A 14046-nucleotide genomic window follows, 5' to 3' on the forward strand; every position below is an offset into this window, starting at 1 on the left:
AACGACGTTTTAATTTAAATGTTGAAATAGAAAAATTTATAGAAACACTCCAGAATTTGGAAAAAATTTTGAGCAACAGCAATATGCTCGCTTTTATAAAATGTGAACTGAACATTTTTAATCGTTCCAAGAAACACAACGCACTCTTAAACTCTGACTAGGTTAAATAAGGTATCATTTCAGTTATTCGTTAGAGAATATTTATGTAACCGAAACCTTTATCATGTACAACCGAATGGCACCAAAACCGTAATTATGAGAATTTATTTTTTTTAATTACACGTAAATGCTACTGGTACGTATCCGAGTTTTAATTTATTGAATTGTGTGAAGTTTCAACATAAATATAAGCACACAATTTCAATGCTGCTAACAACCACGTTTGAAATGAAACGTTTTAATCAAGCGATTCGTGGAAAAAATTATTCTCTTAATTCGGAAAATGCATTTTTCATATCAAATTTAAAAAAAAACTTGTGTATGAAATTCCGTGTCGCTTACAACTTTGTTTAATTTGCTAAAGCTTAAATGCCATTTGGTCTATTCAGTAATTGACGGATGTAATCTGATTGTATGTGCTTTGAACTTTTAAGCGATTTTAAATTAATATGAGCCAGGATTTGTGATATTAAATGTTTGTGAGAGTTTAATTTCGCTCGTTAGTAGTAAGTTTGTATAGAAAATATAAAATCGATCGAATTTGTGAAATTCGAGGGGGCCTACATGTATATGGGTACATTTTACGAATATTGTCCAACCCAGAAATGTCCAAGTGGAAATATTCTTCATAGTCCCTCGAAGCTATTTAAGACTGTTTTTTGTGAGGGTAAAGCGTAACAAAATCTTCAGTAAACCCATATATTAAAATCTTCAATAGCCAATGCCATTCGACTAAAACCAACCGATTTTTAACCTAAATGCCGAAACATCAACCATCCATATCTACCACCATTATGTGACAACATACTTTGTATATTACTGAATTCCAAACCAATCCTATCATACATTCCCCAGCCATTGCAAACCAAATTATATTATCAGTGACGAGCAAAAATGAAACTGAAAAGTTAATGTCAAACCAAATGACATGCATTGTCACAACAACCCCCCCCCCCATTCCCATTCAAAATGTACATTACGATCCTCCTGTCGCACCCAGCTTTTTAGGTATGCTCCATACAATATGTTATGTTGTGATGCAATTAAATATAATTTTCAATTTTCTGTTATCATAAATTGTACAGTATCTTATTCCCTGTGATTACATTATTTCATATCCAACCCATTGATGTACAATGTACGTACATGGCATGGTAACAATAATAACTATCGAATTTGAATAGAAATAATTTTACTATGCGAAAGTGGAATGATGCTGTGATGTATCGCAATGAAACATACCCACCATCACCACTTTTGCCGCTCTATGGAGTGTATACATAGAACATTCAAAAGTATACAAAACGGTCGTAATAAATTCAGTTATCATTTTAACATTAAAATTTACTACTAAAGCTTGCGATAATTTCGAGCAAAGGATGGCATGCCATATTTGCTATGTCATCTCACAATTTTGATAAAGGAATAATTTGAATATTCCAAGGTTCTGTAATGATCGAAGGTATGCATGCATACGTTACTCTTATACCTATATGTACGTATGCTGAAAAGAACGTATTCACAATGTACACTTAACGATAGTGAAGTCTTTCAAAAATGCTTGAGGTTCGATGCCTGTGTTCATGTTCTAAATACATTGACATGGTTTTTTAATTAATTGTGAAAGTGTGGAGTATTTTATGGAAATTGAAAGAAGCCGAAGCGACAGTCAGAAGTTTCAACAAAATGAAAGAATAAAGAGATTTAAGTGTTTTAAGTGATTTCGGTATATAAAGTAAAGTTTCATAAAGAGGACCGTATATAATTGAGATGGAATTAGCGAACGTACTTTATAATTACGGTAACAGCATGACTCTACTATAAATTTTCCCATGCAGAAAAGTTCGATTCTCATTTTATCGACAGTACCAACTTAAACTGTCTCGCATAAAATCATTTTGAGGATTTTGTCGTAAATTCCTTCAGAACATCAATTTGTCTTTTAAACATACAAATTCAGTCTCTACACTGTAGAGTCTACACAGTTTGTACATTTGAATATTTAACTTCCTTCTACTATGTTTTGCCATTAATCATCGGTATATGAGTAATGAATTCGAAATTGTTTGACTAGTTGAGTTATAGATTCAATTCAAAGTTTATATTGTACAAATGAACGAAATTATTCAAAGTAGTGTGTTCGTTCTGGGCCATCGTTATCAAAAGTGTTACGTAAAGTCATCAAGAAAATGTCTAAAAAAATTCGTGAGGCTGAAGAAAGTTTTAAATTATAACCTGTGTTGATAAACCCAACTGAAACTTATGTTCTTGGGATTTACATACTGATATAATGGTTTAAATGATTTTCGTATAATTTTGAAATGGATCCTTTGTGTCTTCTAGAACAATTCCTCCTTCGACAGTAACAGATTCTTAAGAGAAGTCAACACTCGTGAATTTTGAATCATTAAGAGTCAATTTTCCAAAACTTCAAACAAGTGGTATGAAACAGGAAAACAAGCCATCGGCGATTTTTGGAGGGTAAACAGTAATTTAAACAGCCTCGATTCAGAAAACACACACACGCCACGGCCATGACTCATCCTGAGTCATTTGCAACAAAAAAAAATCCTCGAAGTAATTATGTTTTCATGCCAGAAATCATGAAAAAATGGTCTGAACTAGGGTGACCAAAATAGTTTTTGTTGCATATCACCAACAATACATGATGCATTTATCTGAAATTATGGTGGTTGGCAGAGGTGTTGAGGGCGCACATGTTGGCCTTTAAAATATTTCGAAATTTTTCGTATAAGTAGTGCCGTAGCTATTTTAGGGGGGGAAAATTCCAACATTCGGAGAGTGTTCAAAAAAAAAACTAGAAGCTGCGGGAATTTGCTCATAGATAGGCCTCACAGATAAATGGAATTTTTGGCTAATACTTAAAACATATAATTCCAGTCATTGAAAGTGTATTTAAAATTCCACGAATCAATGCTAACTTTTTGCATTATTGTTCTTTGAAGAACGAATTAAGTACAATGACGCTCTTAACGATAACTCGAAAAATTAGAACGAAGTTCTGTGAGATATGAAATCTCAATATTCCCATCTGCGTAACAAGCGCCTTTTGCAATTAAACCAAAAAATTCATTTTATTATACGAGCCTATCACGCAATTTTTTTCGTTTTAATAATTTAAAATTAAACCTTTCCAGCCACCAGTCTAAATAAAAAAGACAAAATTTCGATTCTGTGAACAATAATCATTCAAAATCAAAATTATACACAAAAATGCGCGCCAACAATGCGAATTGAATGATTAAAGTGTGCGCATTCCAAACGTTTCAGATGTATGCATTGCACAGTGCTTTTTACGGCAATAAGATAGCCGTGCCTTTTTGCCCACAAATGTTCTGAGTGATATTTTGACCAAAATGCCCGATCAATCTTCACCAAACTTTAGAGAATGAAAGTTCCCCACGACTTTTAACGATATTCCCAAAAAACAAATCAAAAAGTTAATATTTACTATGAAAACAAACTCTCTCAAAAGGGCATTTGGGGTGCTATATAGCACCCCAAATGCCCTTTTGAGAGAGTCCGTACGGGAACAAAAACAAAACTTTTTGAACTTTTTTTGGGGAGTACCGCTAAAAGTCGTGTGGAACTTTCATTCTCTAAAGTTTGGTGAAGATTAATCGGATATTTTGGTCAAAATATCACTGAGAACATTTGTGGGCAAAAAGGCACGGCTATCTTATTGCCGTAGAAAGCACTGTGCAATGCATACATCTGAAACGTTTGGAGTGCGCACACTTTAATCATTCATTTCGCATTGTTGGCGCACATTTTTGTGTATAATTTTGATTTTGAATGATTATTGTTCACAGAATCGAAATTTTGTCTTTTTTATTTAGACTGGTAGCTGGAAAGGTTTAATTTTAAATTATTAAAACGAAAAAAATTGCGTGATAGGCTCGTATAATAAAATGAATTTTTTGGTTTAATTGCAAAAGGCGCTTGTTACGCAGATGGGAATATTGAGATTTCATATCTCACAGAACTTCGTTCTAATTTTTCGATTTATCGTTAAGAGCGTCATTGTACTTAATTCGTTCTTCAAAGAACAATAATGCAAAAAGTTAGCATTGATTCGTGGAATTTTAAATACACTTTCAATGACTGGAATTATATGTTTTAAGTATTAGCCAAAAATTCCATTTATCTGTGAGGCCTATCTATGAGCAAATTCCCGCAGCTTCCTACAATGATAGATTTGAAAGATATGGGTGTCGTTGGATAGGTAGTGACCTCTACTATCCATGACACCATAAAACTATCGCGCCACGACTTTCGTTGAGCTTCAATTCTGATTTACTAACACAAAAATTCTCTAGAATTCCAATATTCTTAGCGTCTAGTTTAATTTTTCTGACGAATTAGACATTTTTAAGGCAGGGTTGGAGTTTCTGCCAACTTCCGCTTCGGGAAATTTCGTTTAGGGCCTACAAAATTTGAAAAAAGTCAACTAATTCAATTCTGTCGTATAAAAATTCATCTGTACTTCGTGTGTCCAGTATGGCCAGTGCGGCTTTATCAAGTGTTTACTAGCCACTTACCGGAAGGATTTGGAAATATGTTAAATTTTTCGTATTGGTGAATTTGTGAAAATTTTTCAAATCCTTCCGGTAAGTGGCCAACGTACAAAATATGATCATAATATGCTAGTAAACACTTTTGACACCTTTCAAGGTATAAGAAAATTACTGAAATGAAAACGTAGTGTAGATCGAGTTCCGACTTTAATGATATGAATAGGGTAGAAACACCGAATCGTTTTATTTTACTTACTAATCGCCTAGTATGACTTCGTACCGAACAGCTTAATTAATTAGTCATGAGAATCTCTAAAAATCTCTAATATTTGCAATTCAACAGATATCATCACTATCTTGGCAATGTTATTCGTAAACTGCCTCGGAAATGTAAACAAAACTGAAACTCTATACTGCTCGTAATGCATTAAATATTTTCCAAGATTCCAAGACTTTCTGATTGTTTCGTTTATTTGATTCTTTGCTGAGATGTGCAAAAAAAATGTATTAAAATATCTTCAGACCAGATCTGACTCTAAATAGTCCGGGTGCTTGTGTAATTCCGCTTGCGTTTCGGTTTTCGATTTTTTTTGATATCGCATGTTGTTTGTGGTGAAAAAGTATAGAACTAAATTTTTTTCTGGGAAATGGAAAATCGATTTTCCGGCCGGAAAAGCCATTTGTATGAAAAACTGAAAAGTGGAATATCTCGCGATCCAGATGACTTTTTTGAGATTTTATTTTTGCGTTTGTTAGAGTGATTCAATGCTAAAATATTATGGAAGAAAGTTTTTTTTTGAAAAACAAAATGGCGACGGTATTCATGTTCCAAGAAAAAGTGTCCCGGAAAATTCCTCAACTTTGCGGACTGATAACTTGGCCAAATTTTAGTCCTTTTTGACGAGTAAAACTGATTTGGAAAGGTAAAAGTAAACTCTTTCGAAATCTGCCCGGCGGAGCTTGAACCGATTTGTGGTTCCCAAGATATGAGCCAGGATTCCCACCTACCTCCAAAGTTAAGTTTTCGTTAAATTTTGAACATTTTTCCTCTGCATTATTGTGGTAATTTAAATTTAAAAAACTCGAAATTTTTAAAGGGCAATTACGTGGGTATCATTCCTCATATCGATAATTGATAAGTATCTCTTCCCGGTTCTAGAACCCCGAGATTTAACGAGTTTTACCAGACTTTTTTTTTGTTTTTTTCTCACTAAATGCAATTATTGAGATCTTCAAAGGTCAGTTCCTATGTGTAGGGTACTCTTCACCTCAGAAATTGATACCTACGCCTTCCAAGTTCTAGAACCTAGGAATTCAATGAACTTCCGTCCGACTTTTTGCTTTTTAACTTGAAAAATCGTCATAATTGAGATTGCCAGTGGTCAGTTCCTATGTGTAGGGTACTCTTAACCTCAGAAATTGATACCTACGCCTTCCAAGTTCTAGAACCTAGGAATTCAATGAACTTCCATCCGACTTTTTGCTTTTTAACTTGAAAAATCGTCATAATTGAGATTGCCAGAGGTCAGTTCCTATGTGTAGGGTACTCTTAACCTCAGAAATTGATACCTACGCCTTCCAAGTTCTAGAACCTAGGAATTCAATGAACTTCCATCCGACTTTTTGCTTTTTAACTTGAAAAATCGTCATAATTGAGATTGCCAGTGGTCAGTTCCTATGTGTAGGGTACTCTTAACCTCAGAAATTGATACCTACGCCTTCCAAGTTCCTAGAGATTTTAATAAAAAAAATCGTCATAATTGATATCGTCAAAGATCAGTGAAATATATATTTGTGTTAAATTTGCATATAAAAAAATATCTTATTTTAGTCAGTCAAAATCAGAATCTAAATCTGAAACACTCCCTTCATCATCCTCACCATCAGTGTCACTATCGCTAGACAACTCTTGTCTGTATAAATCAGGAAGATTACAGCAACTCACTTCGGTACCTAATTGGCAGCCACACATTTCCGTACAAGGCATTGATGGTTTCTGTTTTCTACAGGAACATCTTAATGTCTTACATCCTCCTTTACAATTACATTTAGTTATTTTGTATAAATCTGGAGGACATAAATCGTGAGTACTCATTATTGGTAGAAACTGACCAGCTGTTTCGTCCAATTTCCAACCGTATTTGGTTGGATCCAACAGAGGATGGTGAGGATTTAGAGCATTTTTCCATACATTCGCTACGAAATGTGCCCGAAGGATGTGTTGCTTAAGGGCATCATTTGTAGGTGGCATGGACTCTGGTGCGGCTTCTTTTAAAAAACAATGCCATCGATGTCAAATAATTTCAAATTCTGATAAGATTAATTGTATTGATTACAGCAACACAGATCTAGAGAAAATTGAAGAAATCCCAACACGATAGCCCATCAGCTTCTGACTGTATATCCTAGGAACTACAAATCGTTTCAATCAATTTCTGAGGTGAAAAGTACCCTACACGTAGGAAGTAGGAACTGACCTCTGGCAATCTCAATTATGACGATTTTTCAAGTTAAAAAGCAAAAAGTCGGACGGAAGTTCATTGAATTCCTAGGTTCTAGAACTTGGAAGGCGTAGGTATCAATTTCTGAGGTTAAGAGTACCCTACACATAGGAACTGACCACTGGCAATCTCAATTATGACGATTTTTCAAGTTAAAAAGCAAAAAGTCGGACGGAAGTTCATTGAATTCCTAGGTTCTAGAACTTGGAAGACGTAAGTATCAATTTCTGAGGTGAAGAGTACCCTACACATAGGAACTGACCTCTGGCAATCTCAATTATGACGATTTTTCAAGTTAAAAAGCAAAAAGTCGGACGGAAGTTCATTGAATTCCTAGGTTCTAGAACTTGGAAGACGTAAGTATCAATTTCTGAGGTGAAGAGTACCCTACACATAGGAACTGACCTTTGAAGATCTCAATAATTGCATTTAGTGAGAAAAAAACAAAAAAAAGTCTGGTAAAACTCGTTAAATCTCGGGGTTCTAGAACCGGGAAGAGATACTTATCAATTATCGATATGAGGAATGATACCCACGTAATTGCCCTTTAAAAATTTCGAGTTTTTTAAATTTAAATTACCACAATAATGCAGAGGAAAAATGTTCAAAATTTAACGAAAACTTAACTTTGGAGGTAGGTGGGAATCCTGGCTCATATCTTGGGAACCACAAATCGGTTCAAGCTCCGCCGGGCAGATTTCGAAAGAGTTTACTTTTACCTTTCCAAATCAGTTTTACTCGTCAAAAAGGACTAAAATTTGGCCAAGTTATCAGTCCGCAAAGTTGAGGAATTTTCCGGGACACTTTTTCTTGGAACATGAATACCGTCGCCATTTTGTTTTTCAAAAAAAAACTTTCTTCCATAATATTTTAGCATTGAATCACTATAACAAACACAAAAATAAAATCTCGAAAAAGTCATCTGGATCGCGAGATATTCCACTTTTCAGTTTTTCATACAAATGGCTTTTCCGGCCGGAAAATCGATTTTCCATTTCCCAGAAAAAAATTTAGTTCTATACTTTTTCACCACAAACAACATGCGATATCAAAAAAAATCGAAAACCGAAACGCAAGCGGAGCCCTTTTTTCTGACACAAGCACCTGGACTAAAAAGTCAAAAGCCATAGTAAATATGACTCGTAACAGTTGAACGCTATCAAATAAAAACGAAATTCACACAAAAGGAAAACTCCCATCTTAGTTAAATACAGCCATTCGCATTCCAATAAAATGCAATTCAACAAATATCATAGCGAAATGGTATATAGACGAACAGTTCCGACTTTATCGTCAAAGGAAACCCTTTCGGTTGTAAAGAAGATTTCCGTTCAATAATCAAACAGAAAAGCGTATTCTACCACAGACAATGTAATAGCAATAAAAGAATCCATTCCGAGTCTCAATTGTTTTTCATTAGCCATTAGAATAGCACAATAATATGTGGCTTTCTGCTGTAATAAAAATCAAGTTACAATGGAAATATAAATGAAAACGTTAGATATGCGATACAGTATCGACTTTTACGTTGGCTATGGATTGTGACAACGCGAGCAAAATAGCAACATTAAGGCTGTATTTGGGGGGAAGGATCAAACGTAGTTAAAATAAAACTCAAAATGTAATTGTGAGACTGTGTCGAACGACTCTTTATGGCAGATTATAAAATCTCATTGTCAAAATCGGTTTATCCTTTTACTCTATTGATTTAAATAAAAAAACATTTATTAGTCCGTTACTCCTAAAACGTTATTAAGTACACCCTACGAGATGATGTGACCAACTGAATGTGAAATAACTTATTTCGTATAAAAGTTTAAAAAGCCTATTCACCGAAAAAGGTTTCCCCATTTGGCAGTATATCGTAACCGAGTTAAATGGATACGAAAGCCATTTTTAAATTTGGTCAAAATACGAACTAGAATCATTTGAATACATTTCACTAGTTGTAAATGGTTCAGGGATATCACTGAATATTCAGCAAAATTGTATAAACATAAACTAGAAGTGTATAGTGTATGTATACGTAGCGCTATACGTACCATCCTCGCTATGGAAACGTATAAATAGAAATAGCTGCAAGCTGTTCTCCTTTTATTTGTTAAATTTTGTGAATGGGCAATTTCATTTTCTATTATTTAAGTGATATAAAGGGTGAAATAGCCGGAATAATGGGCTCCATTCATGAAAATATGTCTATTAACAATACGATTCATTTTACGATTGGTTGTAATTGAAAAAAAAATCTATTTTCAGTAAGCAATATGAATTATGAATGAAAAAATTTGAACGAATCGAAAGACGCCATACCAATGCGTAATAATAAATGGTTGCCCTTAAAACGAAAAGTTAGAAATGCAATGTGTGAACTTGCAGTGGTTGAATTCCGTTTCATGTATGCAGTGCCGGACTGGCGATTCCCGAAGGGCCTTTTGATTTTTGTATGGATAAATGACGACGAAGGGCGTTTTGAAAAATTTCTCCATACAACGCCCGAAGGGCTTTATTGAACCAGTCCGGCACTGCATGTATGAATTGCATTTCATTGTGTGGATGAAAGGCGAAACGAGATCATTGAAATACTGCTTTTAATTTGGTTGTCGTAATGGAGAAGTACTACAAAGAGAATTGAAGAATGACACGAAAGTGCATTTAAAACTTGGTATGTCACTGAAAATAGGAGGTATAATAGATCTTTAATTGTTTTAATCGTTATAAAATGTGAACGGTGTGCGACTCGTGTACCTATAGTAATTCATGTTAGTCACATAAAATGACACATAGATTTGTAGACTACTAGTTTTACACAGCGGTGGAAAAGAATATTTTCTTTCCTGTGAAGTTAAATTCCACAAAGAAGATTATCCGAATCAGAAAAATGGTGACACAACTCTTCCGTACGTCTTCCGTGAAACCCACTATGAAATTGGGAAATGATGTCAAATAGTTTTGAGTTTTGATCTCTCGATATTATCATCCACCATTAAAATCTAAAATTTTCTGTGAACATTCCGGGTTCCATAGTTTTCTCTACCAGCCGACTGACTGGAGCCTCTAGGAATCTCTCAAGATTTCAATATTGATCAGATTTGGAAATTCGATATTCTTTCGTGGAATCGTAATTTCTGTATAGAAACTATGCACAAACTAGCAGACACGTTAACTTTTCCCGTGAAGTAATGAACACACCATAATCGATAATTTAATGTTAAAGCCTTTCTATCAACGAACCGAGCGAAAATGGATACAGTATTAATTGTTCCAAAACGACATGTTGAGACACTAAAAACCCCATATAATGAATGCCTAAAGTTCAAAGTAATTATACACTCAAAACAGTCAATTTCCTACTTGAATTCAACGACTATAAAATCTACTAAATGGAGGACGTTCAGACACAACGTAATAGATGTTCTAATAAAATAGAATTGAAACTCCCCACAACTAATCTACTTTTCTATGCAATGCGAGGAAGTTGGTCTTTCTATTTGCTCACATATATGTATAAATTCACCATATCATAGCATCCAGGTGATCCACGTTAACGTTAGATTTTCTATGTATGTACATAACAAACGGAAATAAATACTTTCGAAAAGAAAATTTGAATGTAATTGAAAGTGGGTTTTATATCAGGCCTGGTATCCCGTATATATATATTCAGATATGTAATGCACAGGTATATGGAGCTTTGTAAAATATGTCTTTTTGCTTTTACACTCACATCAAGGCAAATATAGTAGAAATAAATAGAATAACTTTTGACTCAATTTTCTTTACACATTTCCGTTTTCGTATATATGAAATTTAAATCAAATTTCTTTTTACAGCAAGAAAAAAATGTATAAATTTTTGTTCCCACTTGTCACAACGAGAAAATAGCGATAGCAATTTCAAAAGTAATATACACACAAAAAAATGGTGAAACTACTTTTCATTGGATGAAAAAGTTTTGCCCTAGCACTTCTTACGACTTCTGATGATCTTAAAATTCTCTCAATTTTCAAACGGATTTTTCTTACTTCACAGAAAAAAGTGTGAAAAAGTGCTGTGTTGCTGTACAAACAATTTTTCAATATTTTATAAAATGTATCAGAGAGAAACAGGAAAACCATCATTAACTTGGCACTTTCTTTTTTTTGTAATTTTTATAGTAAAAAGTTCTACACACTGTCGATTTTTCTATTTTATTTATTTAGTGTGGAAATGTGGTAAGGATTTCATGGAGTTCATACAGCCAAGATTTTTTTCCTGTCATTTTCATTTTTTATATTCTTTATTTTATAAATTAAATGTTGGATTGTCTCGTTTTTTCGTTTATGTACAGTGATACTGGAATGGGTTTTAGCAATGTATACGGAGGATAGTGGTCTATTAGTTTCATTATGGAATTTGTAAATTTGAAACAATGAAGAAGAGAACACTATGTGGACGTCCAGAAATGCTCATTAAGCAAAAAACGTTTCCATCAGTTTATTGTTTTGTAAAAAGAGGACTTTTCCTAGGTACTTTTCTTTACAAAAATGTGCGGTTCGATCAAATACAGAACAAGAGAACAATATCAGATATGCTACAAAGTATAATGATTTGCAGAAGTTCATGGTTTGGTAACTGACACTAAATAATACTTTGAACAAAAGAAGTAACAGATTACAGATCCAATCTTTGCTTCGAGAGTCAGGCTATCAAATTTCACTGAAAGTGAAACGAGGAGGGAAAGGAAAGAGAGGAAGTGGACCATTCCTGGACTATTAGCTGTATCCAGGTAAAAGAAAAATTTTGTAACTCTCTCTCAAATGAGGAGGCAAAACGGAGCTGCTGCGATTTACGCTCACCAATTCACAATCACTCGGTTTTGGTTACCGGTTACCGGTCAAAATGACAATTAAAACTGTTCTATCTGTAACGGTGAGTAAATGTAGTGCGTTTCGTGCATAGAGCGTGAATAGATCGATGCAGAGAGAGGATTCGCTCAGTTCCGCTGTATATTTAATTTTTGTCGCTGTACGGTATTGTTAAATTTTCATTTAACACAATTGTAAAGAATGAGACACACTCATCATATTTTTACCGTACATCGGCAAACACGCATACATCTTTACGAAAAAAGCTCTCTTTGCATCGATCTATCGCACTGCACTCCGTTTACTCACTGTTTTCAAAATAACAATGAAAACTGTTCCCTCTTTCCATTGTTATAGCGTAAACGGTGAGTAAACGAGTGAAGTGCGATTCGTGCTTAAAGCTAGATTTCATGTGATGTAAAATTTCCAGAGAATTAATTTATTGAAGAGAAGAATGACGAAATAAATGAGCTATGACATCGTAGATCTAAGCTTGCAGCTACACAAAGTCAGTCAGGCGTTTTGGTGGAAAAGGTAATTTTTCTCTCATCATTTCTCTATCATAAAACTTACTAGTAAATAGACTTGACTTGACGTACGAAAATTGTTGGCTGTGACCGTTGAAATGATCTATTCTTATCTCTTAAGTCTTAAAACATGGAAGAACAGAGGAAAATCTGAAGTTTTATTAGTACTTCGCATAACTTTTTATTTACGATTTGTTTTCTTGTTTGTGTTATGATTCATGTTAGTACTTAATATCCTACTGGTTTGTGGAACATATGCATAAACCTTAAAGGTTAAGTATTATGCTCTTCGCATTACAGGTATTTTCTTTGTAACAAAAGGGCTGTCAGCTTTTTACAGAAATTTAATTATATCCATTCCGTTCGTTGTTGCAATGACTAACGTCTGGGGCTGGTGTAGTCGGCTGGTTGGTATCTTTTATTGTTATATCATGACGGTCAATGGAAAAAAATGTCTCTTGATGGTTACGACATGCGACTGTATTTGATAATAGACGAAAGTTAAAAAAAAAATGTAACCCCAGAAATTGGTGAATTCAATTTAAAGTTTTCAATTCCCCGTTTGACATTATTTCGGTTCGGCTTGGCAACAAAGAGAAAATAAAAATGTGTTGAGGAGACATGTTTATTTGTTTTTGTGTTTTTTTTTTGGTTTTGTTGTCGTTGGATTTTTTTCTCGTTATTTGTGATGTACGACTCTTTGCAAATGGGAATGCTAGGCATGAAACATAACATTGACTGGATAAAGTAAATGTAAAATTTTTGCGTTTCCATTCAGTCACTTTTGGGAATTGTTTTTGGGTAGATAATTCAGTTAACATGACATAAGTTTTATAGCAAAGCTCAGTTAAGTGGGAGTGGGAATGGGAAAACAACAATCTCAATGTTACACATTGCGTTATATCAAAGTGCTTTCGAGTCAAGTATGTAAATAATGTTTGATCTATGCCAAGAGTTTACGGTTTACAGCACAACAACAATCTTCGTTGATACAGTCACTTGAACATAACAAACTAACGCTAATTGTAACATAATTACATTGGGTACTTCAAGTATAAGAGGGAGATTGTAAAAAAAAAAAATACCGCAATGTTGATCAATTTCGTCCCACACCGAATGCACTCAGACCTACCAAAGCACAATATAGATTGTGTGGAATTTTGTAAAATTATGTGAATGCCATTGAACGAAAGTGAGGGCACTATAGCTACAGCGGTAAAATGTGAAGAAATATTTTTAGACAATTATTTCCCGGAACATCTCCGCTTTTTCTTGAATGTCTCCAGGGTGCTTAGAGGGCTATGAAACAATAAGGAAGTAAGTTATAATTGTAAGGAAACAGCAGTTGTTATACAACGGCTGCAAAAAAAAGCGCGAGCTCTGGGGCTCTGGCTCCTATATAGCAAAATCCATGATAAAACTAAGAAAATAAAATAAAAGATCTTTCGAGACTGAAGTATTCAATCAAGTTTCTGCG

General features: G+C 34.2%; 1 protein-coding gene across 2 annotated transcripts in view; it reads right to left on the bottom strand.

Moving 5' to 3' along the window:
• Positions 1–14046, bottom strand: part of LOC119081074 (bifunctional heparan sulfate N-deacetylase/N-sulfotransferase) — an 88037-nt gene that overhangs the window by 22920 nt on the left and 51071 nt on the right. The window lies entirely within an intron of this gene.

Source organism: Bradysia coprophila, unplaced genomic scaffold, assembly GCF_014529535.1.
Source record: "Bradysia coprophila strain Holo2 unplaced genomic scaffold, BU_Bcop_v1 contig_350, whole genome shotgun sequence".
NCBI classification, from domain to species: Eukaryota; Metazoa; Arthropoda; class Insecta; order Diptera; family Sciaridae; genus Bradysia; species Bradysia coprophila.